The sequence below is a fragment of the Notamacropus eugenii genome, chromosome 1 (assembly GCF_028372415.1).
Source record: "Notamacropus eugenii isolate mMacEug1 chromosome 1, mMacEug1.pri_v2, whole genome shotgun sequence".
NCBI classification, from domain to species: domain Eukaryota; kingdom Metazoa; phylum Chordata; class Mammalia; order Diprotodontia; family Macropodidae; genus Notamacropus; species Notamacropus eugenii.
Window position 1 is genome coordinate 503,940,664 of NC_092872.1, and position 27,685 is coordinate 503,968,348.

The window sequence follows — 27,685 nt, forward strand, 5'->3', positions numbered from 1 at the left end:
ACCCAAACACTGAGAAAGGTCTCATGAGTTACAAATATCGTCTTTCCATGTAGAAATGTAAAGAGTTCAACTTCAATGAGTCCCTTATGGCTTCTTTTTCCTGTTTACCTATTCATGATTCTCTTGATTATTGTATTTGAAAGTCGAATTTTCTATTCAGCTCTGATCTTTTCATTAATAATGCTTGAAAGTTCTCTATTTCATTGAATGTCCATTTTTCCCCTGAAGTATTATACTCAGTTTTTTCTGGGTAGGTGATTCTTGGTTTTAATCCTAGCTCCTTTAAACTCTGAAATATCATATTCCAAGACCTCCAAACCCTTAGAGTAGAAGCTGCTAAATCCTGAGATACCCTGATTGTTTCCACTATACTTGGATCATTTCTTTCTGGCTGCTTTCAATATTTTCTCCTTGAACTGGGAACTCTGATATTTGGCTACAATATTCCTAGGAGTTTTCCTCTTGGGATTTTTTTCAGGCGGTGATCAGTGGATTCTTTCTATTTTGCCTTCTGGTTCTAGAATATCAGGGCAATTGTCCTTAACAATTTCTTGAAAGATTATGTCTAGCCTCTTTTTTTATCGTGGTTTTCAGGTAGACCAATAATTTTCACCTTATCTCTCCTCCATCTATTTTCCAGTTCGGTTGTTTTTCCAATGAGATATTTCACATTTTCTTCTACTTTTTTCATTCTTTTGATTTTGTTTTGTAATTTCTTGATTTCTCATAAAGTCATTAGCTTCCATCTTCTCATTTCTAATCTTTAAGGAATTTTTTTCTTTAGTGAGGCTTTGTACCTCCTTTTCCATTTGACCAGTTCTGCTTTTTAAGACATTCTTCTCCTTATTGGCCTTTTTGGATCTCTTTTGTGGTTTAGGTTAGTCTATTTTAAGGTGTTTTTTTCTTTAGCATTTAAGGGGGGTCTCCTTTAGCAAGCTGTTGACTCATTTTTCATGATTTTCTTGCATTTCTCTCATTTCTCTTCCCAATTTTTCCTCTACTTCTCTTACTTGATTTTCAAAACCCCTTCTGATCTCTTCCACGGCCTTAGACAATTTCATAATTTTTGAAGGATTTGGATCTAAAAGCTTTGACCTTGCTAACTTCCTCCATTTGTATGCTTCAATCTTCCTCATCATAAGAAAGTAACTTTTTTTCATCAAGAAAGTAACCTTCTATAGTTTTATTCTTCCCCTTTTTGGTCATTTCCTTAGCCCATTACTTGACTTTTGAGTTCTTTGTTAAGTAGAAGGTGTACTGTCCCAAGTTTCAGGGGTTTTGTGGAACTGTTTTCAGAGATATCTCCAGGGACCTGTAAAGTGGTATAATCAAAGGAGAGGTGTTTACTCCTTTTCTGGCCTGCACTCTTATCTAAGAGCAATCACAAGTACTCTTTACTGTTCAGGATCTGTGAGTAGGATTCCCTTTCCACAGTCCCTACCAGCTTTGTCACTCCAGCACTCCTCTGCTCCCCAGAACTGCCACCCAGGAATGAGACTCAGATCTGTCTCTTGATTCCCCCAATGTCTATAGGCTGAGAGCTCCAGAAGCAGACACCACTGCAGTAGTGGCTGCTGTTGTGCTGGGGCTAGGGCTGGACCATGTTTCTCTCTCATCCATGGGAGAGAGCTTTCCCACTGAATTTTGAAGCTGTTTTTGGCATTTGTGGGTTGAGAAGTCTGGAAACGCTACAACAGCCAGTGATTCTGCACCCTGAGGCCTGTTCCAGTCCCATCTGTGCTGGTGTGGCACATACTGGGCTGTGCTCCACTCTAAGCCTAGTGTAATAGACCCTTCCTGTCGGCCCTTCAGATTGCCTTGGACTGGAAATCTGATTCATTCTGCCATTCTTTGGCTTGTGCTTCTCTAGAATTTGTTTAGAGTCATTTTTTGCAGGTATTTTGAGGGGTTTGGGGAGAGAGCTCAGTAAGGTTCCTGCTTCTACTCTTCCATCTTGGCTCTGCCTTGTGAATCTGGTTTTTAAAGTCTATGTTAGGAGAGCACAAGCTTTGGAGTAGCCTACAAAACTTGAATACAATCAAAGATGACCTTGAGCCAAGGAATCATTTTATTAAAGAGATTTGTTCTGTGAAGGTTGGATTCAGTCAAAGAGCTACACATGAGGACCTAGAGAGTCACATGTGTTCTTGAAGCTGCCAGTTCCCCACCTCTGCCTTTGTCAATAGACTGTATGTTCATAATCAAAGGATTATTCATAAAGAGATGGCCACAACAGTGGCTTAGTGGAGGTGTTGGGAAGGTATTGTAAACAACATAGAGATCACTCATAGTCATCAAATCAGTGATCTTTAAAGTAATAGATCAGGGTGCATCATTGGGTAGATAACTCAATAAATAACTGAATATTAATCATATGTCATATAAATCAATAAATATATTAAGTAATTGCTCTGTGCTCTATAGGAGAAAACAACATGGGTACACAGGTTCCTACAAGATATAGAGAATATGGAAGATAACATTAGAGGAACATAACTCATCAGATTTATATTATGTAATTCAATCATAACACATTTGCACATTGTGGCTGCCCAGCAAGAGAAATTATCTCAGGGACCTCTAGAGAAAAACACTTTAGGGACCAGGAAAGGATTGGTGAGGAAAGTATCTGTCTCTCTCACTTTTGATAGCAAGTTAGCTAGTAAGTGCATCAAAATAGGGATCAGACCTTTTTTTAAAAAAAATAATACCTCTCTAAATTGATAATATAATGTAATGCCTCTGACAGAATGGCTGCTTGATTGAGCAAGTCACCTTCTCAATGCTCTAGGCAGCTCACTAAAACTCTAAGTTCAAAAGCAAGTACTGACTTGCAATAGTAGAGCGTTTTCTCATAGAGGAATTCTCCATATCTGTGAAATCATTTCTACACTCCACCCCATTCCCTAAAAAGTATTCCTTTTGTTCCATCTTCCCTGAAGTTACCTATTTTATATATGAAAAAAGGGTGTAATGAAATGAAAACAGGAAATTCAAACAGGGAAAGGAATAGGTGTGATGACTGGGAAAACAGATGTTGCTTTTATGAGCCCCTATACAATCCTTGCATTCACCAAAATATTCACTGTTTATTTCATCTTCAAATCTGATCACATTTAACATTAAAATGAAAAAAGATACTTCAGTGGATGAGGGATGCTCAAAAGCAGAAATCAATCTTACTGCTGATGTAGAGAGCTATGTGGAGCTCAGTTAGTATTTTGCATTATTTAAACCATACAAAGCCTAAATTCCCTTCAAAGCTAATTGATATTATAGATGCAGGAAAGGAAACTGAAAGAGGATGGGAAACTTGAAAGACTGTAGCTACCTTAAAGATTATGATGGCTATAGGGAAAGTGGAAAGTTTCCCAAATGAAATAAGTAACACAGATTTACCAAAATATTGCTTATGTGGCAGAATTTCCAAAAGATATTCCTTATAATCATGACTGTAAGAAACATTCCCTTTTTGATGCAAAAGAAAGCAAATGATTATTATTTTTTATTTCTGAGCTACAAGCTGTAACCTGCCAAAAATATAGAAAAAAGGGCAATCCCAGGAAAATTATGCTATACCATCAGCACAGTGTGCAAAATGAATGGGTCTCCTCCCAATATTTGATATATTTATATACTGTGAAGGGGATAAACTATATGCCACTAAGCCAAACATGGCTTCTAATGTCATTTTTAGTTTGCTATAAAGTGGGGGTAAAGTTTGAATACTTTATCTTTCACCTGAATTTTAAAAGAAAAAAGCAAGATACATAAGATACTGTAATTGGATGAGCTCCATCTATTTTGACATCTACCTCTATGAGAAATGAATAGAAAAATCAAGTTCTAATTCTTTCCCATAAAATTCTTCTCACATTGCTTGCCAATCTCCATTGAAAGTATTCTTCTATTACATTAAGTCACAATGAATAGAGAGACAGCCAATCACTTTTCATGTATCTCCCTATAAATTTGGGAAGACAAAGTACAGTTAAAGAAAAATACATTTTTCTGTACCTACTTAGCTATATTATCCTTACATCACAACCACAGAAATATCTACTGTCCTGACTGTCAAGCAGCCTGTGGGACTGAGGTGGGGTTTATTTAACTGAAAGTTACAATAAAAATGGTCGTCTTAACTGGTCTTTACATTTGGTGGAAAAAAAAAACACAATGTATGAGTCAAAATGGTCAAACCAGTACATTAATGGATCAAATTGAACTCTCTTTTTACAGGAAAATGATGGTCTCTCATTTGCTTTAGTTGAAACTGAGGAATCAACATAAAAAAGCAAAAAAAAAAAAAGACCTAAATTCAAATTCCAACTCTGGCACTTACAGTTAAGGTTTTCATCAAAAAATTGCTGAGGGGAAAAAGATATACAGTGAGTCAAGAAAGGACTGCTTTTCAGCACTGAGAACTCAGTTCATGACATATAACATGAATTTGTAGTAGATTTCATCAGCAAAATTCTCTGGTGTCCCCTCAGACAGTTCAACAACTTAAGAGTGAGAGCAGACAAGTCATTTGAAAGAGGTGATTAAAGATTGTTAGAGAATGAGAAACAAAAGTCAGGAGAGTTAGTGATTTGAAGATAAAGGAAAATGTATGGCTGAACAGATTAATTTCAGAGTCAAAACTTCAAAGGGAGGAAAGTGAAGACACAACAAGTTGGAGGGGCTAAAAGTCCAGGGAGAAGGGACTAGAGGGAAAAAAGTACAGGATGAGAGAAAAGGAGAAGGGGAGAAAGACTATAATCAATAAAGAAAATTTTAGAATTGTAGACTTAAAAAGTATCATACTTATGAATGACAGTAAAGATGAAGGGTAACTCATGGACAAGTGTACAGTAAGACTCTGGGCTCACATGGACCAGGCATGATGCAAAAAATCATTTTCTTTCTTTAGCTTATCTCCCTCAGCCACTCATAGAAAATCTAACAGGGGCCCTATCTCTGTAGAATTAGTGAAGATAAATAAGGTCACCATCTCATTAAAAGTAGTTAATATTAACATAACAATCATATAGATATCTAATTTGAATAACTTTCATTTCATGCCACAGGAAGTAAATGTTATGCAAAGAACTCAAAAGAATTCATAAAACCTCCAAGAACACATAGACATCACCTAGCTGCCCCCTTACATTCCCCAAGATTATTTTAGAAGATTTGAGAGTTCAAAACTATGTTAATAATAATACTAAGATAGTATTTGTCAAGGAAAATATTCCTTCTTTTTCCAACTACATTTTTATGAGGTAGTATTTTTTCATGTATTTCAACCAAATCAAAATATTGTAACAGATTGAGAAAAGCAGAAAAATAATGTCTTTTGTTAAGTTAAATATTAAAGAGGCTTTCAAAAAATATATAAAGCAATGCTTTTCTTTTTTGTCTTGGAAAATATAGTTAATTTTCATAAAATATGCCTTATTAACATATAATGGGATTATTAGTATTGAAGTGAATTAATATATTTTAAAATGTATTTTCAATTAATTACTAATATGGTAACTCTCAAAAGCTATAACTCATATATGCCCCCCCTCAAAAAAAAACTTTAAGTCCTCAATAAATTTTAGGCTTTTAATGGAATTCTGATGTGAAAAAGTTTAACAACTCCTGATCCAAATGAAGGAAGGTTATTAACAGCATAGCTGGGGTTACTGTGGGCACAGTGGAAGGAAAGGACAAGAGAAAAGTGACTAGAGAAGGAAAGGGTTGAACTGAACTGAGATTTGAGTATGAGATGAGCAGCAATAATGAGATTTTTGCCTCTGCAGATGGTGGCTTTGAATCACAAAGATTAAGGAGGCAGAGGTTATACATATGCTAGCCACCTGTAGAATCACAGAATCATCAAATTAGAAGGGAACCTGGCAGTAAAAAGCAATAATTCCTATAGGAATCATTAATTTCCTCTGCAACAATTAATTCAATTGAACAAACATTATTAAGCACCTATGTGCTAGATGCAAGGCAAAGACAAAAATGAAAGTACTTATTCTCAAAAGAGTTTATATTCTTAGCTTGATCTTTAACAATTTTAATCATGGGGAGCTCTCTACTGAAAAGGCAACTCATTCCATTTTCAGAGAGCTCTGATTAACAAAGAATACTTTTTTTTCCCTGAGCTGAAATCTTCCTTCTTTCACTAAGTGGCCTGAGTTCTGACTTCTGACCTTTAAAATTTCTACTCTTTCCAAGTAATAACTCTCAAGTTATCTGAAGGAAGTAAAGTAAATGTGTTTCTTTTTGTCCCTAACAACGGAATGGAGTAAGCACTCAGGATTTTAATTGAGTTGGCAATAGGATGGAAGATGGTGGAAGGGGAGGATAGAAGAGTAAAACATGGGGAACAAGCATTTATTAAGAACCTATAATATTCTAGGCACTGCACCAAGAACTTTAGAAATATTATCTCAGAGGCAGAGCCAAGATGACAGAGTAACAGCACTCACTTTTTGGAGCACTGCCCCCAAGCCCAGCCATATACCTGTAAAAAAAAAAAAATGGCTCTAAACAAATTCTGGAGTTGCAGAATTCACAGAATGATGGAGTGAAGCAAAGCTTGAGTCCAAGACAGCTTGAAAGGTCACCAGGAAGTGTCTATCGCGCCACACTGGGAGTAGAGCACAGTCCAGTATGGCCCACACTGGCACTGACAGGACCTGAGCAGTCATTAGGGAGACTGAATCTTTCACACCTGTCATGGGTTCCAGAGATCATGACCCCAAAACGCTGAGAATAAATTGGAAGATTGGTGGAAAAAGCCTGTTGGACAACTGTGGGAGAGTGGAATGATCTGACCCAGTCCCAGGCCTGCTGAGGGAGGAGGAAACAGAGGAACCAGAGGCAGCCAAAGAAGTAGGAGAAGCAGTTGTAGTCACTGTTTCTGGAGCTCTAGGCCCACAAATTGTGGAGGGATGGAGTACCTGACAGTATACCCTCGACCCGCACTGGAAGCAGAAAACTGCCTTAACAAAGAACTCAGAAGTCAAGTACATGACTGGGGAAATGAGCAAAAACCAGAAAAAGAATCGGACTATAGAATTTTACTTTGGTGACAAGCAAGACCAAAGCTTGTAAAAAGAAGACAATAAAGTCAAAACTGCTCCATCCAAAGCCTCAAAGAAAAATATGAATTGTTCTCAGAGCTCAAAAAGGATTTTGAAAATCAAGTAAGAGAAGTAAAGCAAAAATTGAGAAGAGAAATGAGAATGATGCAAGACAATCATGAAAAAATGAGTCAACTGCTTGCTAAAGATATCCAAAAACTGCTGAAGAAAAGAAAACTTTTGAAAAATAGACTAACCCAAATGGCAAAAGAGATCCAAAAAGTCCACGAGGAGAAGAATACCATAAAAAGAAGAACTGGCCAGATGGAGAAAGAGATCCAAAAACTTACTGAAGAAAATAATTCCTTAAAGATTAGAATGGAGTAGATGGAAGCTAATAACTTCATGAAAAGTCAAAAAATTATAAAACAGAAGGAAAAGAATGAAAAATAACAGACAATGTGAAATATCTCATTGGAAAAAAAAACTGAACTGGAAAACAGATCCAGGAGAGACAATTTAAAAATTGTCAGACTACCTGAAAGCCATGATCAAAAAAAAAAAAAGGTTAGATATCATTTTTTGTGAAATTATCAAGGAAAACTGTCCTGATATTCTAGAACCAGAGGATAAAATAAATAATGAAAGAATCTGCTGATCATCTTCTGAAAGAGATCCCAAAAGGAAAATTCCTAGGAATACTATAGCCAAATTCCAGAGTTCCCAGGTCAAGGAGAAAATATTACAAGCAGCCAGAAAGAAACAATTCAATTATTGTGGAAATATGATCAGGATAACACAAGATCTAGTAGCATATACATTAAGGGATCAAAGGGCTGGGAATATGATATTCCAGAAGTCAAAAGAGGTTAGATTAAAACCAAGAATCACTTACCCAGCAAAACTGAGTATAATACTTCAGGAGAAAAATGATTATTCAATGAAATAGAGGACTTTCAAGCATTCTTGATGAGAAGGCCAGAGCTGAAGAGAAAATTTGCCTTTCAAACACAAGCACCAAGAGATGTATGAAAAGGTTGGTTGTTGTCCCTTGTCTTAGAAGAAGACCAAAATGACATCACAATTGTAAAGTGAAATTTCAGTGTGTCTGACTGTGGCTAATCAGACCAATATGAGCTCAGAATGCTCTACCACAGATTGGGCACAGATAGTCCATATGAATATTTGGGGTGGATATCCCAAATTTGCACATCCTGCATTTAATTTGTGCCGTCTCAATTCTGCTTTGCTCAAAGAGCACAGAACCTTTTCTTATGTGGGCATGCCATGCTGAGCAATCCTGTACCAGTGTCTCCCATGTTGCAGAGTCAAATCCAAAGTTCTTGAGAGAGACTGTGAGAGTGTCCTTGCATCATTTCTTCTGGCCACCATGTGATTACCTGCCCCCTGCAAGTTCTCCATAAAATAGTCTTTTTGGCAAGCGTACATTTTGCATTTGAACAATATGGCCAGCCCCTTGGAGTTGCGCTTTCTGAAGCATACTTTGAATACTTGGCTGTTCAGCTCAAGCAAGGACTTCCAGTGCCTGTTACCTTATCCTGACAGGTGATCCTCAGAATCTTCCTAAGAGTTCAAATGGAAGCAATTCAGTTTCCTGGCATGATGCTGGTAGACTATCTACGTTTCACAAGCACAAAACAATTAGGTCAGCACAACGGCTCTGTAGACCTTCAATTTGGTAGTCAGTCTAATACCTCTTCTCTCCCAAACCTTTCTTCAGAGACTCCCAAACACTGAGCTAGCTCTGGCAATGTGTGCATCAACCTCATTGTCAATGTGTACATCCCTGGAAAGTACACTGCCAAGGTAAGTGAATTTATCCTCAGCATTCAAAACTTCTCCATTTGTTGTATCCGATGGTTCCATGTATGGATGGTGCAGTGGTGACTGATGGAGCACCTGTGTTTTTTTGGTGTTAATTATTACTCCAAAATTAGCACAGGCAGCAGAGAATTGATCCTTACTTTGTTGCATCACAGCTTCAGAGGATGCGTTGAGTGCATACTCATGTGCAAACAGAAAATCATGCACCAACACTCCCTCCACTTTGGTCTTGGCTTATAACCTTTTCAAATTGAAGAACTTACTATCAGTACAGTAGTTGAACTTGACACTGTGTTAATCGTCTTTGAAGGCATTTGATAACATGGCTGAAAAAATCATGCTAAAAAAGAATAGGAGCAACCACACAGACCTGTTTCACTCCATTGGTGACTGGGAAGGCATGAGAACTTTTTCCATTATCCAGAACCCGGGCAAATATGCCATCATGAAATTGATGTACAATATTGATGAACTTCTCCAGGTAACCAAATTTTGACATTTTTCCATAAGCCCTCATGATTAACAGTGTCAAAGACCTTGGTCAGATCTACAATATTGTGTACAGATCTCTGTTCTACTCCTGACATTTGTCCTAGAGTTGTTGGGCAGCAAACACCATATCAACTGTTCCTCGGCCCTTTCTGAAGCCACACTGGCTCTCAGGTATATGTCCATCTTCCAGGTGAAAGATCAGCCTATTGAGGAGGATTCTTGCCAGGCCTAGAGGCCTGAGGGCTACCCGAGTCTTACCTTACCTCTATCGCAGGTCTTCGGCTGGCCAAACCGGATAAACGTATGAGAGAAGAGACTTTCCAGAGTCGAACAAGGGTTAGGCTTTATTCAGGGTCTCGGTTACATGTGCAGGGGAAGCTCTTCCTTAGGAGGGAGAGAGAAAATCTCCCAAGGAGGCAAAGATCTTATGATAAGAGATTGGAAGCAGAAGTGTAAGTGGGGAGAGAGGGGGAGGGGAGAGCGAAGAGAGGAAAAACGGAGCCTTCTGTCCTGTCAGGGCCCCTCCGCGCTAAGAGAGCCTTCAGGCTTTCCTGATTGTAATTAAGCTCTCCGGCCACGTAGTTTGCACCTGAATACCGTGCCTGTTAGATAACAATAGGTGTGCCCAGATCCGGGACAGTCTCGAGGGGGATGCTCCTCCCATCACGTTTCTCACGGGAAGAGGCGGAAATACACGAGATTGCTCGGTCTCACTCCTCGATTCCCTGGTGTTTTATGGGGGGCCTCATGAGAACTCTAAGATTTAGAAGTTCCCACCTTTACCCACCCGAGACTGTCCACATGGAATTGAGCTTCCATCCCCAGCAGATTCTAGCAAGAAATTTGCCAGCAATGACTAAGAAAGAGATCTCCCTGTGATTGTCGCAGTACAATGGAGGCATCCTTGACCTGCTGGGGGATAACTTCCTCTTGTCATATAACCTGGAAAGTTTCAGTCAGTTTTTGTATGAGCAATGGTCCCCCTACCTTGTAAATCTCATCTGGAATAGAATCAGCACTAGATGCCACATGAAAGGAGCCTAATGGCTCTCAAAACCTCTTCTTCAGTTGGAAGTTCAGTAAAGGAAGTATTGACTTCAACCTGAGATAAATGGTCAATAGCCTCAGCATTGATTGATGATGGTCTGTTGAAAACAGTATGGTAGTGTTCAATCCATCTCTCTAGGATCATGTCCTAATCACTAATCAATGTGGCTCCATCAGCACTGAGTAGTTGTGATGCATTGTAGGTTTTTGGTCCATAAATGGTTTTCAGGGAATCATAAAAACACTTTGGATTGTTACTATCAGAATAAAACTGAATTTCATCTACCTTCTTACTGAGCCAGGAATCCTGCATCTCTCTAAGCTTTGCTTGTACTTTGCTTTTGATGGAATTAAATGCTGCCTTCTTAGAAGTGGATGAACTATCCTGCTGGTAAATCCTGTAGAGTTCTTGTTTATCATTTAGCAGCTTCTGAATTTCCCCATCATTTTCATCAAGCCAGTCTTGGTGTTTGTGAGTATTCTGACCCAGATGAGCAACTGTAGTGCTGTACACCAAATCTCTGAGAGCTACCCACTCCTTTTCTTCTCTACTGTTGCCAACTGTGTGTTGGTTCAACTTTCCCTCCAAGTCAGCAAAAAATTGTTCACACTCACAGAAGAGCTCTAATTTATTGACATTAATTCTTTATGTAGTCATTTTGCCTTGGGGGGTGGCACTTTTGATGAATGGGAATTTAGATTGGAAAGGATAAGTCTATGACCAGTGCAGCATTCTGCACCACACATTGCCTTTGTCACTGTCACATCTTGTCTGTCTCTTCTCCTTACAATCACATGATCTATTAGACACCAGTGTTTCTTGTGAGGATGCATCCATGGAGTTTTATTGCAGTTAGGTAAATGGAAGGCAGTGTTGGTGATGAGAAGGTCATGTGATGCACAAGTCTTTAGCACTAAATGACCATTGCTGTTGCTGTTTTCAACTCCATTCCTCCCTAGTACTCCTTGCCAAGTCTGGGTAGTCTGAACCTACTCTAGCATTAAAGTCACCCAGAATTATGAGCTTGTCCTCTTTTGGCATACTGATGATAAGGGTCTCTGGGTCTTCATAAAATTTTTCTTTGACTTCATCAGGGTTTGCCATGGTGGGAGCATAGGCACTGATGATGGTGGCATGGCGTTTTCCTGTGAGTGGCAATCACATTGTCATGAGCCTGTCATTGACTCCTTTTGGCAGGCATACCAGCTTGCTGAGTAGATCAGCTTTTTAGTTTTGATTGCAAAACCCATTCCAGATTCATGGCGTTCCCCTTCACTGTGCCCACTCCAGAAAAAGGTATATCCAGCTCCAAGTTCAGTAAGCTGGCCTTCATTTTTCAACCTTGTTTCACTCAGGGCTGCTATTTGGATGCAATACCTGTTGAGTTCTCTCACAAGAGCAGTTCTTCTTTCAGGTCTACTGGATTTTGTGTTGTCTATTAGTTTGTGCATGTTCCATGTGCCAATGGTGAGTGGAATCATCTTTGCAGATATTTTTGTACATTTTTTTGTGTTTTGACCACATAGTGGGATTCCCTGCCTGCTCTGGTAATCAGGCCAGGGTTGTGTGAGCAGGCAATGTTTAGTGCACCTTTTCTAGTCCCTTTCCTCTCACCAGGAGGTGAGCAGTGTGTTCCTTGAAAGGTTACTCAGACACGCAAGGGGCTGATGAGTCCCACTGCTGCTTCCAGTGAGAAATGACCCTATGGCCTGGGCCGCCTGAGTGCAGGGTCGTGACTACAGCTCCCAGTGTATCTGCACTGCTGCTTCATCACTTGCCTGTCACCACAGGACTTTGAGGCCTAATAGTGAAATGGTATGGGTGATGTCTTTTGATTCATGCGTAAATTGTATTTAAGTGAGGCAGAGTTGCACAAAGTCACCAGCCTCACTCTCTCCTCCAGAGTCATCGTAGTCCACTGGCTGGACCAAGTCATGATGGCTGGCGATGGCTCAGGCTGCAATGCATGACCTTGGCATCTTCAGTGTCTAACCAAGCTCTAAGTGTTCCCCATCTCCTGCTTCATCTGACTTCATGGCCGTTGGGACAAATTGTTCTCATCTGCCCATTCCACCAGATGAAGTCATCACATGCTTGGGACAGACACCCCTCTAACTCATCAATGGGTTTGAGAATTCTTGGTTTCCTTCAACCTGGTTTGGCCTATCTGCCAAAAGAGTTTACCAGGGTGTGGCCTCTGTGCATACTGCAGGTTCTTGGAGCCACAGGTGAGGGTAGGCAGAACAAGTGGACACCACAGATGGAAAGAACCCCGAGAAAAGCTCAGCAGCCATCACACCAAAGGTACTGATCTTCCCTGAACACACTCTACACCTCATGAACTGCTTACATTCCTACATGGAAAGATAATATTTATAGCTCTTCTCTCAGTGTTTGGGTAGTTGGAGGGATTATATACATATAGACAGAGGGCACAGGGTGAGTTGAATAGGAAGGGATGGTATCTAAAAAATAAAATTAAGAGGTGAGAGAGAAATACATTGGGAGGAGAAAGGGAGAAATGGAATGGGGCAAATAATCTCTCATAAAAGAGGCAAGAAAAAGTTTTTTTCAATGGAGAGGAAAAGGGGGGAGGTGAAACGGAAAAAGTGAAGCTTACTCTCACCACATTTGGCTAAAGGAGGGAATAACATGCACACTCAATTTGGTATGAATATCTATCTTACACAACAGGAAAGTAGGGAAGAAGGGGATAAGTGAGGTTTGGCAGGGTTGATAGAAGCCAGGGAAAATGGTAGGAGGGGGTAACTAGAAGTAAATACTTTTAGGGAGGGACAAGGTCAAAAGAGAGAATAGAATAAATGGGGGGCAGGATAAGATGAAAGGAAATATAATTAGTCTTTCACAATATGACTTTTATGGAAGTCTTCTTGCATAACTACACATGTATAACCTATATTGAATTGCTTGCCCTCACAGTGGGGATAAGAGGGGAGAGAGGTAGGGAGAGAAGTTGGAACTTAAAGTTTTAAAAACGAATGTTAAAAATTGCTTTTACATGTAACTGGGAAACAAGAAATAGAGGACACAATAATAGGACATAGAAATCTATTTTTCCCTACAAGAAAATTGAGGAGATGGGGATAAAGAAAAGGAGAGATGTGATAGAAGGGAGGCCACATTGGGGAGGAGTAATCAGAATGCGTGGTGTGGGAGAGGAGAAAGATGGGGAGAAAATTTGGGACTCAAAATCTTGTGGAAATGAATGTTGAAAACTAAAAATTAATTAATTAATTAAAAAAAAGAAATATCTCATTTGATCCTCACAACAACTCTATGATATGGGTTCTATCATTATCCCCATTTTATAGTTGAGCAAATTGAGGTAAACAGAGTTAAAGTAACTTACCTAGGGCCATACAGCTAGTAAATATCTAAGAGAGAATTTGAAGGCAGATCTGACTCTTGGCCTAACATTTAATCCACTTTACAACCTAGTTGCCTAAGAAGTATAGAGAAGCAGATTTAACATGAAATGGGTTTGGGGGATTAGAGAAATTCTAATAATTAGACCAGGTGACTAAGTTGGCTCCAATGTTAGTGAACTCCTTATTGTTATGAACCTGAATTACTAGTTGTTAGGAATATAGTAGATGGGATTTGGTGGGACTGATCGACCTCTGAGGTCCCTTCTGACTCAGAGATATTATAATTCTATAGCTTCACTGTTAAATCACATTTAATGCTTCTAAGTGAATTATTATCTTAAAATTCTACATTATTTTCATCCAAAATGAGAACTAAAGAGAAACAGGTAGTCCTTAAAATATTACACTCCTCTTAATAAGCTGTTCATTTTCCTTGTCTTGTGAAGACAAGTCAATCAATAATACATCCTTTAGAATCATTTAATAAGAACAATTCATTCTGCAAACTGTTATTGAGTGCCCTCTGTGTGCATGCCACTATTCTGGTTCCGAGTGCTTGTGGCAATTATGAAGTGATATCTCAGATTGCTTAACAGAACTGCCAAGTGAAGTGTTATAAGTGACTTCATATTGATTTTTACCAAAGGTTTGATGATAATTTTAATGTAACCCAATAGCCTACCACGTGCACTACAATACCATATGTCTCTAATCATAGTTCAGCCTCTCAACATTTCACTTGTATTTTATTTTTATTCATCAGGGTATAAGATTGTATCAAGAAGCCATTTGTCAAGATATTTATTTATTGCCTGTAACATTTGCATCAAATCTATACATTCCTAACCTAGTTCAGCAAAGAGTAGCTTTGAAAGTCAGTGTTTATTGGGAAGTCTGTGACTAGCTACTGATCTGAATTGTTTTTGATGTTTTGTTTTTGTTTTGCTTGTTTGGGGTGAGTTTTGTTTTGCTTTTTGTAAGTAACTATTCAGCTGAAACCAAGTTGGGACATGAAAATTGAGTCTCTTCTCTTCCATTATTAGACCTCCTCAAGATTCAAAGAGGTTAGAGACCTAATTATAGTCTCTACTCCCATGTTAGACATTAATTCTGATTATAGAGGCAATAATTCAGTTTATATGGATTCAAAGAGTATTTAGGGATTTTCTTTTTAAAAAAAAATCAGCTTTGGTTTTGAATGAGAATTGTAGATTTCTTTAATTAGAGACACTCAACATTTCTATGTAATTCTATGCTTAATTTTCCCATTTTGTCTCCCAGAAAGATAAGGAGGGAGAATTCTAATTAGTTTGGCCTTCAGGAGGCCCTGACATAGGAGTAGAGAAGGTCAATAATCTTTTGGTGTTTAGGTGAAATGAACCTGTCTTCTCACCATATATCCCCAAAGTCTTAGATTCTCAGAAAGTCGTGTGATAAAGCAAGGAACTTGAAGAAAGAAAAGGAAGAGAAGAGAAGAAATTAACCAGAAGGGGCATTCTCAGTGGCTAACACACCTAATTGTTCCCTTTTCACCAAGAGCGGTCTGCGATCGTATTAAGGAGTGATGTTCAACCTCATTAAATTGTCACTAGCCTAACTCAATGCTTTTTGTTGCCGCTGTACTCCAAGCTAACTCAGGAGTTTTTCTATCAGTTAACTTTCTGAATTTGCCATTATTTTAAGGTCTCGGATCTGAGGAAATATTTCTATGTTATGGACTACAGCTCAGGCAGACCCTCAGCTAATTGCCACAGAGGACTTCCTCCTATCAAGAAAAAGTGATTCCAGATTGGAGAGAGTTAGAACACTAATCCATTGTTGGTGGAGCTGTGCGTTGATCCACTCATTCTGGAGAGCAATTTGGAACTATGTCCAAAGGGCTACAAAAATGTGCATACCCTTTGACCCAATACTGCTTCTAGCACTGTATCCCCAAGAAAGCATAAAAATGGAAAAGGGTCCCACATGTACAAAAATATTTATAGCAGCTCTCTTTGTGGTGGCCAAAAGCTGGAAATCAAGAGGATGCCCATCAATTGGGGAATGGCTGAATAAATTGTGGTATATGAATATAATGGAATACTGTTGTGCTATAAGAAATGATGAACAGGATGATTTGAGAAGACCCTGTAATGACTTATATGAACTGATGCAAAGTGAAGTGAGCAGAACTGGAAGGACATTGTACACAGTAATAGCAAACTTGTATGATGAATAACTGTGAATGACTTAGGTATCCTAATTGATTTCAAAGACAATTCCAAAGGACTCATAATGAAAAATGTTATCTGTCTCTGGAGGGGGAGGGAACTCATGAAGTGTGAATGCAGATGGAAGGATACCTGTGTCTTACTTTTTTTTGTCTTTCTATTCCTTAATGTCTAATGTGGAAATATGTTTGTGTAACTAAATGCATAATCTATATTAAATTGCTTGCCTTGTCAAGAAAGAAGATGAGGAGGAAGGGAGAAAGATAATTTAGAATTCAAAATTAACAAAAAAATGTTAAAGATTTTTACATGTAATAGGACAAAAATGAAGTATAAAAAGAGGTCAACAGCTTGGTAAAGGAGACACAAAAAAATACTGAAGAAAATAACAACTTACAAAAAGGAAAAGTCTTTTTAAGTCTGATTTTAATACCTGAAAATTCAGGAAAGTTCAAGTTAGTGTCCAATGGGAAAGACTCAGCCTAGGGAAGATGAATAAGAGAAGGAACTAAGGAATTCAGGTATTACCATAGGCAGAATCAGGCTTCAGCAGTGTTGGAAGATTAATTTTTATGCCTGTAGTTCAATTTTCTGTGTGTTGTTCCTATAATCTGAGGTTTTTTACACTGTCTGCTCATCTTCTCAGAGAAATACTTGACTTTTTAACTTTTTGTCAAGATTAGACTTTACTTCCAGTGGGGTTGGGGGTGGGGGAGAGTGTACTGTCCCAGGATTCAGGGATTTTGTATCAGTTGCTAGATACCTCTCAGTCAGTTGCAATATACCCTTTCTGTCCTTCTATCTTGGGTTGAAGATTTGTTTCACTGTCGTTTTGTGGGTTCTCTAGCTGTAGAACTTGTTTAGGATCATTTTTACAGGTATTTGGAGGAGTTTGTGGGGAGAGCTCAAGGAAGTCCCTGCTTTTTCTCTGCCATCTTGACACTACCCCCTGTGGGTCTTTCCTAAACAAAAGTGTCTCCAACATCTGTTGGTACTTCTACCTATTCTGTGCATCTATATTAATGATGGGGAGTAGACAAGATAAATGTAATTCTTATCCAATCTAACAAGCAGGTGACTATTCTATGACATACACTATCTTAGGCACTAGAAATACAAAGGGGAAATGAAAAGGAGTCCCTGACCTTAAGAAGTACCAATTATATTGGATGTGTATGTAAGGGGATGCCATATAAACAGGCATATAATTTGAGCATATGATAATGTGAACAAGAAGAACAAATAACCAGGGTGATTAGGGAAGATGAGTAATGAAATTATTCTTGAATGAAGACAAGGGTTCTCAATAATGGAAGAAAAGAATGTATTCTAAACTTAGAGAATAGCCTGTTCAAAGATAGCTAGGTGAGGGGTGTAAAATATCTGTAGAGTTACTCTTTTTGTCAAAAAAAAAAGGCATAAGCTACATGATGGACAAACTAGCAAAGTTATATTTTATCTTTTATAGACTTATAGGTATTAAAAAGAATTCCTGAGGTCTTGAATTATAGGCTATGTGGTATGGTGAATATAGCAGTAGAATGAGAATCAGGAAGTTTTCAATTGCAACCTGCCTTAGAAATTTATTGTGTGATCACCAGTGAATCTTGTAACCACTCTCAAATTTAGTTTCTTATCTGTAAAATGAAGATAATAATAGCACTTACCTTTCAGAATTGCTATAAAAGGTCCAGTATGAGAAGTGACTTGCTTAAGATGATGCAGGTGTAGGGCACAGCCAAGATGGTGAAGAAAAGACAGTGACTTGCCTGAGCATTCCCCCAAACCCCTTTAAATAGTGTCATAAAACAATTCTTGGAGCATTTACCAGGGTGGGGTAAAATACTTTTCCAGCCAAAGACAACTTAGAAGGTCAGCAGAAAATGTCTGTTGTACCTGGGTGAGAATAGAGCACAGTCCAGTGCAGGCCCCACCAGCACAGACCTAGTTTCAGCAAAACAAGAGCAGGACTTGGGAGTCACTGAATCAGTAGTGACAGCAGCTGTCTAGAGTCTCAGCCCACAGATAAAACAACCAGTAGAAAGGACATTATAAGGGGCTTTTTGCTAGCATTGAGGCCTTGCTTTGCCTTTACTCAGATCTGGGCCATAGTCCTAGGTGGCATCCCAGGGTGAGGAGGACAATTAACACCACAGAGCTTGCAGCAGGAATGGAACAATGACCCTCATCACAATTCCAGGGCAGAAAAGAGTACTGGTGGTCACTCAATGACCAGAGCACAGACCAGAAGAGGAATAAACACACCTCTCCTTAGATCATACTACCTTGGAAGAACTGAAAATTGAGAGTTCCTGTATCTCTTAAAACAGATGTATAAAAATACTGAAGCTTGGGACTATACCTGTCACCCTGGAAGCAGAGACCTACTTTAACAGAGAGGTAAAAATCAAGAAATATGGTAGGAAAATGAGCAAATGGCAGCAAAGAAAATTTGGCCATAGAAAGTTAGCATGGTGAAAAGGAAGATCAAAGCACACACTCAGATTACAAAGCTAAAGTTTCTATATCCAAAGCATCCATGACAAATAGGAATCTGTCTCAAGTCATGAAAGGGATCAAAAAGGATTTTTAAAATCAGATAAGAGAGGTTAGAAGAAAAAAATGAGAAAAGAAAGGAGAGTGATACGAGAAAATCATGAAAAAAGAGTCAACAGCCTGGTAAAGGACGTGCAAAAAATATTGAAGAAAATAACACATTAAAAAAAATACTAGACCAAATGGTAAAAAGAGGTCCAAAAAGCCAATTAGGAGAAGAATACCTTAAAAAACAGAACTGACCAAATCAAAAAAGATGCAAAAAATTTAGTGAAGATAAAACTCCCTAAAAAGTAGAATTGACCAAATGAATAAAAAGGTAGAAAAACTCACTGAAAAAAAATAATTCCTTAGAATTTAGAATGGAGCAAATAGAAGATAATGACTATGATAAATCAAGAAACAATAAAACAAAACCAAAAGAATGAAAAAAAATAGAAGACAATATGAAATATCTCATTAGAAAAACAACTCACTAGAAAATAGATCTGAGAGAGAAAATTTAAAAAGTATAGGACTACTTGAAAGCTAGGATCAAAAAAAGAGTATAAGCATCATCTTTCAAGAAATTATGAAGGAAAACAACCTGATATTCTAGAATCAGAGGGTAAAATAGAAATTTTAAAAAATCCACTGCTCACCTTGTTAAAGTGATCTCAAAATGAAAAATCCCAGGAATATTATAGTCAAATTCCAAAACTCCCAGGTCAAAGAGAAAATTTTGCAAGCAGCCAGAAGAAACAATGTAAGTATTGCGGAGCCACAGTTAGTATAGCACAAGATTTATCAACTTCTACATTAAAGGACAGGAGCACTTGGAATATGATACTCTGGAGGACAAAGAAACAAGGATTACAATCAAGCATCACCTACCCAGCAAAACTGAGTATAATTCCTCAGGGGGATAATGGATATTCTTTGAAATAGAGAGCGTTTTGTCATTCTTGATTAGAAGATCAGAGCTGATTAGAAAACTTTACTTTCAAATACAAGATTCAAGAGTAGCATGAAAAATAAACAGGAAAGGGAATTAATTAGAGACTTAGTATGTTTAAACTGTTTACATTACTACATGGGAAGATGATACTAGTAACTCATAAGAACTTTCTCATTGTTAGAGCAGTTAGAAGGAGCATATTTAGACAGAGGGCAATGGTGTGAGTTGAGTATGAAAGGATGATATCTAAATATAAAATTAAGGAGTGAGAGGAATATACTAGGGAAAACAGAAAGTGAGAGGTAGGTATGGTAAATTATCTCACATACAGGAGGCAAGAAAAAGTTTTTAGAGTGGAGGGGAAGAGGTGAGGGGGAGTGAGTGAACCTTACTCACATCAGAATTGACTCAAAGAGGGAATAGCATATACACTCAATTGGGCTTAGAAATCTATCTTGCCCCACAGAAAAGTAGGAGAAAAAGGAGACAAGAGAAGGAGTGAGGCATTGATAGAAGGGTGGGCAGATTGGGATAGGAAATAATCAGAAATAAACAACTTTTTTTAAATTTTTATTTATTTTTAGTTTTTAATATTCACTTTTATAAGATGCAAAATATTTTTGAGAAGGGAAAAGGTGAAAGAAGAGAGAGAATAGAATAAAAGGTAGAATAGGATGGAAAGGAATACAGTCAGCAATAGTAACTAAGAAAAAATTTTGAGGCAAGATTCTCTGATAAAAGTCTCATTTCTCAAACATATAGAGAACTGAGTCAAATTCATAAAAATAAAAGTCATTCCCCATTGGATAAATGATTAAAAGGTATGAAGAGTTTTCAGATGAAATAATCAAAGCTATCAATAGACATAAGAATAAAAAGCTCCAACTTATTATTGTTTGGAAAAATGCAAATTAAAACATTTTTGAGGTACTACCTCATAGATTGGCTAACAGGACAGAAAGGGAAAATAATAAATGTCGGAGGGGGTATGGGAAAAATCAGACATTAATGCATTGTTGATAGTGTTGTGAACTGATTCAACAATTCTGTAGAACAATTTGGAACCATACTCAAAGGGCTATAAAACTACGTGTGTGTATATATATACCCCTTGACCTAGCAATACCCTTACTAGATCTGTATCCAAAAAGATATTTTAAAAAACAAGAAAGGAAAGAACCCATATTTACAAAAATATTTATAGAGGGTCTTTTCTGGTGGCAAAGAACTGGAAATTGAAGGGACACCCATGAATTGAGGAATGGCTGAACAAATTGTTATATATAATTATGATGGAATACTAATATGCTACAAGAAATGATGAGCAGGATGCTCTCAGAAAAACCTGGAAAGACTTACATGAGCTGATGCAAAGTGAAATGTGCTGTGTACAAAATAACAATTTTGTAGGACATCATCTGTGAATGACTTAGCTATTGTTAGCAATGCAATGATCCAAGAGAACTCTGAAGGACTTAGGATAAAAAATGTTATACATGCCCAGAGAAGAAACTGATGGTAGCTGAATATAGACTGAAGCATATTTTTTTCACTTTATTTTTCTTGAGGGTTTTTTTTTTTTTTTGGACTATGTTTTCTTTCACAACATGTCTAGTATGGAAATACTTTGCATGATTGCACATTGTACCTACATTGAATTGCTTGCCTTCTTAAGCATTGGAGGGACAAGAAGAAGGGAGATAATTTGAAACTCAAAGTTTTAAAAATAGATGTCAAAAATTAGCATCTTTACAATCTCTTAAGTTTAGAATATAAAGAAATTAATGTCGAGAGAAGTTAAGGAAATTTTTCCCAAGTTAATTAGCTCGCAAAGAATTGGTACATACTTTTGTATCTGTAACAGAATGGTCTTCCTCCTCATCTGCTCTTTTTTGACTCCTCAGCTTGCTTCAAGATTCAGCTCCTGGTTTCCCTACTACATGAGGCCCTTTTATATCCCTTCAGTTCTCAGTCTTTTCCTTCCTCCAAAAATCACTTTTGTTTGCTTTCTATATAGTTTATGTTTACTTCTCTGTGGACTTAATTTTCCTCCCTGCTAGAATTCCTTGAGGCCAGGAATTATTACATTTCTGTCTTTGTATAATAAGTGCTTAACACAATGTCTGACATACAGAATGTGTTTAATAAATACTAGTTGAATTTAATTTAAAGTAAAAAATACAGTGTAAATTTTCATCTAGCCTAAATTTTAATCCTTACATTCCTCCAGGAAAAATTATAAAGGCACTTTGTCCTCCTCTCTTTTTACAAACATGAAACATTTTGTAACCACGTTTACACAGAAAATGGGCTTTATGGGTGGAGATCAAAGACTAAAAACATAGTGAAATATGGTGGTTGTCTTCATGTAGAGGTAAGAGTAGGGGTGGTGAGGGATGGAATGCTTGTCTTGGTAAATAATATAAGACCCTTATTCTATGGTTGCCTTAATGAATGAAACCACATCTAATTTGAAAATAAAAGCCCAGAATCAAAGTGTATGGGGTTTTTTTCTACTCCATTATTGTAGCTTCCAGGTACATTCATAATTTGGAAACCAAACAAATTTGTCATAGTATCTGATTAGAACATATGGAGAGGTGGGAGATTTACTTATCAGTTGGACTAATTTCATTTGGGCTGATCTGGTGGCTAAATGTCTGCCAATCACCTTTCCACCCCACTTAGTTGTATAACAGAGGCTACTGAGTTGGAAATAACACAGCAGAGACTCAATACTAACAGTCTGTGAATGAAGTACCAAGAACAGAACTCTTTTTCTCTCTGAACCCATCAGTCTGGTTCCAGAGTCTCTAGATGGCTTAATGACCTTTCAACCTCGACAACTCTCAACTTGACATGAGTCTACTACAAAAGAGTTTGTAAAACTGCTCCCAGGACTCACTAGACAGGGCTTATTTTCGTTTCCTCAACCTCTTTCTTTTCCTACTACTTCCCCATTTTGCTGCCCTTCAAAGATGGAAAAGTCCTTTGCAAACATGGATCAGCAATTGTTCCTCACAATACCTCTGTGTGGTCTTCAGGAATCACACATTTGGCTTGGGGAACAGAGAACTCAGGAAATGTCATCTGTAAGGCTAATGAAGTGAGCGCAATGGAGTTCATCTCTCAGGGGTCAACTTGAAACCCCCTGCATTATAATGATTACAACCAACTAGACCCATAGATTCCTGAATATCAGACTTCCTCAATCAAACAAGCCCAGAGCTGCATTTCTAGTTTGCAAGAGCACATCATGAGGTCTATAGGTAAGTTAACACTTGATAAGGTCAATGGGGTCATAAATACCTTTAATCTTCCCTTCTTCCTGCGATAACATTCTTAACCTGCAGCACACTGTCAGATAAAAAAAAAAAAAAGAGGTGGTGATTTTTTTTCCCTATCTTTGAAAACATCAAAGGAAGTCAAAGAAACATTTCTAATCTGAACTGTACACCACCGTGCAACACAAGCTATAGAAAAACACATCAGGATCATCAGAAATGGCTTCTGAAAAGCAAAATTTGAGCCATGTAGCTGAAGAGTGCTAGCAAGTACCCATCAGGGAAAATAAATTCCCCTCTTAAGTAAAGGTCACTTTGGAGGGCATGAATGGAGTGAGCCAGGGTGAGGGTTCTTGTCAGAAAAGAACATTTCAAAGGGGAATGATTTGTCTGGGGAAGGGGAAGCCAGCCATGGAACCTGACACATTACATGCAATTCAGTGAGCTGCTTTGGAGCACTGGGTCTCCAATCTTATTTTGTAGCAGGAACATCCATTTCAGAAACTATTTCCAATTTCTTGCATTGATTTCAATATGACTAGAGTGAGAAGTCTTCAGAAGCAATAAAATAAAATCAAACCGAGGTGTGTGTGTGTGTGTGTGTGTGTGTGTGTGTGTGTGTGTGTGTGTGTATGTGTGTGTGTGTGTATGTATGTTTGTATGTATGTATGTTTTCCAGGACAGTTATAGCATCATATTTTATAAACACATTTCATTTTTCATCCCAACCACAAAGCCTTCACATGACACATGCCCCCTTCTCCCCTTCTCCCCTTCTCCTATTGGTGAATTCCACCTGAGGCCTCCATTTCTAGAGGGACCTGAGCCAGACTTCATTTCCATCACAGAACTATTCCTGATTTCCAGACTTCAAAGAAGCAGGTAGCATCTCCCACCTCATACTTCCCTTTTCAGCTCACTTTTGACTGCTGTCTTCCTCCATTAGAATATAAGCTCCTTAAGAGCAGGTATAATCTTTTTGTTTTTCTTTCAACTTACTACTGGCCTGGTCCACCTACTCTATCAGGGGGCATTTTGATAATAGTTTCAGGAGGCCAAACACAGTGCTTGTCAAATCACATGTATATAAGTAGACACATGATACTTACAGACATTGAAGGGATCAGGTGCTAAAATGCAGAAGGAGATTTGGGGTACTAATGCACACTCTCAAACTGTTAAACTCTTTTTAGAAACATCATTGCCCCTCCCCACCTTCAGAGGTCTTTTTTTGTTTTCTTCCTGTTTGGGCCTTCTTAACATTTTTCTTCCATTTCTTTTTCTTTTGTATAAGACTATAAGCTACATGAAGACAAGACCTATACCTTACATAAGCTTTGAATCTACCCCAACAAAGTACTCCATACACAGAATTCTTACTTTTGAAAACATCAAAGGAAGTCAAAGAAATTTTTGAAATCTGCACTACCGCTAAGCAACACAAGCAACAGATAAGCTCATCAGGATCATCAGAAATGGCTTCTGAAATGCAAAATTTGAGCCATGTACCTGAATAGTGTTAGCAAATACTTGTCAATGAGTGCCAGTTCCCCTCTTAACTAAAGTTTTCTTTGGAGAGCATGAGTAGAATGAGCCAGGGTGAGGGTACTTTTCAGAAAAGAAAATTTCAGAAGGGGAATGGTTTGAACAGGGGAGGGAAGGTTGTTCATCTAACTGGACTTCACAACCTCACCCATTCTATGCCCCTAAAACTTATGGGATCACGTTTTCAAGAGTAACTATCCGAAAGAAGGAACATTTATAGACCAAGTCCTTTCTGGGCTCTTTTTTAGGGGATCTTTTTTCCTTATCCAGCAAGAAAGAAGACAGGGTGCTCCTTCTGTGTTTCATACTCTCCCCAGATTATCTAAAGGAGTAGAAATGTTCAACCCAAGGAAATACTGCACTATCTTTCTGTGGTAAGGAACAAGAGGACAATGTCCAACTAATAGAGAGTGAGCAAAGTTCTGGAAAAATGGACTTGGTGCAATAATGTCTTTCCTCTCGTCTCTTCCTTACTGTGTGGCTCTTTATTACTACCCAAGCTATTTTATTTACCATTTCATAATTGCAAAGTACCTTATACTGTTTTTCCTGAACATTACCATTCATTCACACCATTCAACAATCTACAAGATGACTAGGGTGAAGCAATTGCTGGAACTTAAGGAAATGATTTTAGGTTAATATGTTTTACTCAATATTCCATCTATTGTTTTATTTTAATTTTTTTTTTTGTAATAGAAACTTGGTCAGCCAGGCATTTCACCTTATCAGTCATTTGTAATACTCAGTCCATTTGACAGTAAAAGTGTTGAGTAATATTCAGTAGCCTACATAGGCATTAGCATTCTGAAATCAAAAGCCATATAACAAGTGCATTTCAATTCATTTTCTATTAATGTCTATGCTATCTACAGGCAAAAAGAGATCTTTCTGAAAGGGTGAAAAACACACTTTTTATTCTTCATTGGAAAGTGTAATAGAGTTCTTTATACATCAGAGACTGCTATTCATTCCTCCTGAATGGGCACTAAAGTATTGCCCTGTCTTTATAAAATCCACATATTCTCTGTTCCCATGCAAAATACTCACTTTTGAGGAGATGAATGGGTGCTTCTGGAAAAAAAAATCACTTGAATATGTTGACACATTTCTAAATGCTTCACATTAGATGTGTTCTATTAGAATAGCCTTGACCACTTAGTACTTTCCCCCACAGGTAGCCAGGGTAGGATTTAACTCACAATGATTTCTGATTGAAAAGCAGGGAGTCCCTTCAAGAAGAGACAAATGTGTTTAGAAGTAGGACAAAAAGAATCAAAATAAATTAACTTATGTTCAAAAATGCTGCTTTTATGATTTATTTTCTAAATACTGTATCTGTGAAAAATCATGAGCCACAAGGGTCCAATTAGCTCAATGGAAGTCTAATTTATGTGGCGTGAAGTACTGGGCAGGGGGGGAAATATAATCTGAAGGTATGTTTAGTAAGGCTAAATTGGCGAAATCTTGCTGGGGCACAGCTTGAAGTCTATCTGATGATGTGGATTTCATTAAACATCATCAACTTAGAGGGGGTTAGGTGATGAGAAGGACTGATCTGAACTTTGGGGCACAAGAGAAACTAAGACTTTTTATTATTAAAAGTTACTGGAAGCCATAGCTTAGAGACAGGAGCAGAATCGTTTTCCAAGACAGCGAGCACCGTGCTAAACAAGCCAGAAAAGAGTGAGAGTGCTTCACCCGTAGCCTGGGAAAGTCCCTAGTGGCCTGGCAGTTAAAGCAAAAGCCGGCCCATTGGCCCATCGACGCTATACTTCAGGTAGCCTGCAAGCCACTGCTGCGTGTCGCTATTGATTTAGGGGAGGCATGCACAAAGAAATCAATATCCTCTGGCAGCTGAACTCTTCAGATATTTGCTGAAGAACTGGATAGTCATGTTTCTGCTGGCATAGATGCTGCCAGTTTGGAGGCCGCTTCTCTCTGATTAAATAACATCTCGTTTAGTCGTTATTGATAACTGACGGGTCAGCACAGGCACCAGTGTTTACTGTGATTAATCTAAACAAGAGCAACCCATATTGACCTGTTCCTTTGGCATCCATGTAAGTGAAGATTTGTCATTTGCTAGGTTAGAAGTATTCCCTGCCATCTAATGAGCTGCAAGACCCCAGTAGAATATGTGTGTATGTGTGTGTGTATGTATGTGCATGTCTATCTGGAAGAAAAGTCCCAGGACCATTAGAATGCAGTATGAAAACTGAAATCTCATTGTTTTCAACACACGTACACACGCACATCAAGATCTTTGCTTATTCGATGCCTTAGATAAGTGGATTATGTGTATATATAAATCATTAAATGTAAAACACACACACACACACACACACACACACACACACACACAGCTCCAATGAAATTCTAAGAAGATGTACCAAAGCATAGGCTATATTGGCAGTAGGTCAGTGTGTATGCATGCTCTTGAAAAATGAAAGTATATATAATTATATATAATATGTACTATAGTATATGTATATATATATACACATACATACATAGTATATATATATGTGTGCATATGTATATATGTATGTATATATATGTGTGTGTTCGCTTATGGAAGACAGATAAAATAACAATGCTAGATTTATGTCCTGAATGTGCATCTTATCACCTGTATAATTTTGGGCAAATCACTATATTTCTCTCAACTGGAAATGAGGGTCTTGGACTAAATGACATTGAAGGACCAGTTCTAAATCTATGGCCCTAGTCTAAATTATAAGGTCTCTAAATAATAAAAAATGTAAATAATGACCAAAATTTGTTTTAATGATTAAAAAAAAAAGATTCACATATTCTATCTTATTTGAGCCTCACAACAATCCTGTGAGGCACATATTAGATGAATGATTATATTCATCTTAAAAATGAGGAGAAAGGAGTACTAGTGTTAAGGAAAGAAGAAATGGAGCAAAAAAGAAAGGAGGGAAGGAAAGAAGGAGGGAAGGAGAGAAGGAAGGAAGAAAGGAAGGAAGGAAGAAAGGAAGGAAGCAAGGAAGGAAGGAAGGAAGGAAGGAAGGAAGGAAGGAAGGAAGGAAGGAAGGAAGGAAGGAAGGAGGGAGGGAGAGAACAAAGGAAGAAAAAAGGGAGAGAGGGAAGAAAGAAAAAAGTAAAGAAAGAAGGAAATAGAAGGAAAAAAGGAGAGAAAAATTAAAGGAAGAAACAAGGTCATTGGAGCATCTTTCAAAAAATGCACTAAAAGAAGTTAGGCAAGAAGAAAAACACAATCAGGAACAGCTTTGAAAATTATAGGTTGAGCTTATGTAAAAAGAAAAATGAACTACTGTACATAAT

General features: G+C 37.9%; 1 long non-coding RNA gene across 1 annotated transcript in view; it reads left to right on the plus strand.

The window, feature by feature from the left end:
• The window catches only part of LOC140519888 (uncharacterized), a 166,275-nt gene extending 144,250 nt beyond the window's left edge, over positions 1-22,025 (plus strand). The window contains exon 3 of the long non-coding RNA XR_011972317.1: positions 15,522-22,025. This is a non-coding gene — a long non-coding RNA (uncharacterized lncRNA). The remainder of the gene's footprint in view (positions 1-15,521) is intronic.
• Positions 22,026-27,685: the final 5,660 nt, after the last annotated feature.